The following is a 3266-nucleotide window of genomic DNA, read 5'->3' as shown; positions in this document are numbered from 1 at the left end:
TGTTATTGGTGTATAAGAGTGCTTGTGATTTTTGCACATTGATTTTGTATCCTGAGACTTTGCTGAAGTTGCTTATCAGCTTAAGGAGATTTGGGGCTGAGACGATGGGGTTTTCTAAATATACTATCATGTCATCTGCAAACAGGGACAATTTGACTTCCTCTTTTCCTAATTGAATACCCTTTATTTCTTTCTCCTGCCTGATTGCCCAGTCCAGAACTTCCAACACTATGTTGAATAGCAGTGGTGAGAGAGGGCATCCATGTCTTGTACCAGTTTTCGAAGGGAATTTTTCTAGTTTTTGCCCATTCAGTATGATATTGACTGTGGGTTTGTCATAAATAGCTCTTATTATTTTGAGATACGTCTCATCAATACCTAATTTACTGAGAGTTTTCAGCATGAAGGGCTGCTGAATTTTGTTAACGGCCTTTTCTGCATCTATTGAGATTATCATGTGGTTTTTGTCTTTGAATGCTTTTTTTGAGACTGCTGAATCTGAACCTGAGTCTTAGGAAAAGGGCCCTGGAGATTAGCAGGTGCAACCTCATATTCAACGTAGGATTTAATCTTCTAATTTTTCAGATGAAGAAACAGAAATCCCAAGAGGTTAAAAGAAGCAGAGGGCATATAGGACCATATAGGACAAGAGCACAGACCCTGAAGCCTAAACTACCTATTAGCTTGTTAATCTTGATGAGGGTCCTTATCTTCTTTGTGCCTGTTTCATCATCTGTAAAACAGGGAAAATAATACCTACCTCAAGTGGTAGTTGTGAAGATTCATGAATTAAACCAGAAAAAGTATTCAGAACAGCCTAACACATAGTAAGTAAGTTCTATATGAGTATTTGTTTTCATGAGTATACCAAAGAATCCTATGGCAAGTAAGGTTCTGAACCTATCTGTACTAAAGTTAAAAGAAGAAAATTCTATCCAGTGACAAATTTATAATGACTACAAATGGATGTCATATGCACTATCGTTTTCTCTCCATTACACAACTGACATCTGAGTTATTCAAATTAATCCAAGAAGTTTCTGTAGTGACAAGCAGGTATGGTAACCAGTTCAGAGAATCAAAGTCCAGAGACCAAAATAGTCTGAAATGTGGCCTTTTGATGTGAATTTAAATAGAATAAAATCACTCCTCAGGCATCACCCTCCTTCCACATTACATCAATATTTCTATAACTCGGGTACATCTTCTGTCAACTGTGGTCTTGATGAAGTAAAGGATTGGATTCTGCCTTTGATATAATTCTTGGAAAGGCTGCTAGTTCAACTTTTCTTTGGCCGGTCAAGATTGCTTTTCAACAGGTTCTCTAGCCAATAATGTTATAATATATACCAAATAAATTAAGACATGAACATTGCTGTGAGGTGGAAAAATAAATACCTAATGGAACTCCTGTGGTGCTAACAACTGTAACTTGCAAAAAGTTTGACTTACCAAGTATGGCCGAAATGGCTTATTTTGTAAAAAGAAGTATGTAACTAATGAATACCCAAAGCAAAACATTCAATATGCAAGGAGCTTGCTTGTGGAACATTAGCTATGATAATTATTTGTAGTACACAGTGTTCCTTCAACCCTGCAGTAATAAAGTAACCTCTTAAAGTATAAAATAGCAATGAAAATATTCATCACTGCACACATGCCTGGCATAGAGTAGGTACCCAATGATTTAGTAGGTAAATAAATTTAATGACTGCCAATTAAAAAGTATCTCATGTTAACTTGGCTCTTCATTACTTGACCTAAGGCATTTGAAGAAAATGTGAGGAATTTCTTATGTAATTAACTATTTAATATGTAATGAGTAATAAGGAACCCCAATAATAAGGTATATTGTTACTACATGGCATAAAAAATCAATTTAAAGAAAATAAATGAAAGTTTTGAAACTCAAACCTCTTACTTTAGTCTGAGTTTTAAAACTTTCATTTATTTTCCTTAAATTTCTTAATTTCATAATCTGTTTATTTAACATTTCAAAGGCTGAGAATTATCAGGTGTCAAAAATGTGATTCCCGTCCTAGAGATTAGGAGAAAACCTTTTCAAAAACTATAAAAGTGGGGCAGCCATTTTGTAAAATAGCCTGGCAGTTCCTCAAAAGGTTAAAGATAGAGTCACCAGATGAGCCAATAGTCTCCACTCCTGGATATATAACCAAGAAAAATGAAAACATGCCCTCACAAAGACTTGTGCATGAATGTTCATAGCAGCATTATTCACATTAGCCAAAACGTGGAAACAATGCAAATACCCATCAGCTGATGAACAAATAAAGAAAATGTGGTATATCCATACAATGGAATATTATTCTGCTGTAAAAAGTACTTGTAAATGTCACAATTTATAAGTACAAAAGTACTTATGAATGCTAAGTGGAAAGAAGCCAGATAGGAAAGGCTACATGTTATATATTCCATTTATATGAACATTGCAGAATTGGGTGAATTTAGAGACAGAAAGAAGATTACTGGTTGCCTAGGGCTGGGGAGGGGGACCTGCTCGGGGAAAATGGGGAGAAGCTCCTAACATGTACTAATGAGCATGGGGTTTCCTTTTGGGATGATGAAAATTTCTAAAATTGATTGTGATGATGATTGCACAACTCTGTAAATATGCTAAAAAGCATTAAATTTTACACTTTAAATTGCATGTCAATTGTATGTCGAGTGAATTGTATGGTATACGAATTACATCTCAATAAAGCTATTACTTAAAAAAAATACAGCAGATGTAACTTTAGCTCTGCTTGTGTGTGTGTGTGGTTTTTTTTTTTTTAACTTTCTTTTTTTCGGATTCTTTTTTTTTCTATTTTATTGTATTTTATTTTTACATGAATAAGTTCTTTAGTGGTGATTTCTGAGATTTCAGTGCACCCATCACTGGAGCAGTGGACAGTGTACCCAATGTGTAGTCCTTTATCCCTCACCATCCCCTACCCCTTCTCCCAGTCCCCAAAGTCTAATGTATCATTCTTATGCCTTTGCATGCTCATAGCTTAGTTCCCACTTATGAGTGAGAAGGTGCGATGTTTGGTTTTCCATTCCTGAGTTACTTCACTTAGAATGATGGTCTGCAATTCCATCTGGGTTGTTGTAAGTGCCATTATTTCATTCCTTTTTATGGCTGAGTAGTATTCCATGATATGGGGGTGTGTGTATGTGTGTGTGTGTGTGTGTGTGTATATATAAAACAATTTCCTTATCCACTCATTGATTGATGGGCATTTGGGCTGGTTCCCTATTTTTGC

The sequence above is a fragment of the Colobus angolensis genome, unplaced genomic scaffold, assembly GCF_000951035.1.
Source record: "Colobus angolensis palliatus isolate OR3802 unplaced genomic scaffold, Cang.pa_1.0 Scaffold361, whole genome shotgun sequence".
NCBI lineage: Eukaryota > Metazoa > Chordata > Mammalia > Primates > Cercopithecidae > Colobus > Colobus angolensis.
This window is presented reverse-complemented; position numbering follows the sequence as displayed.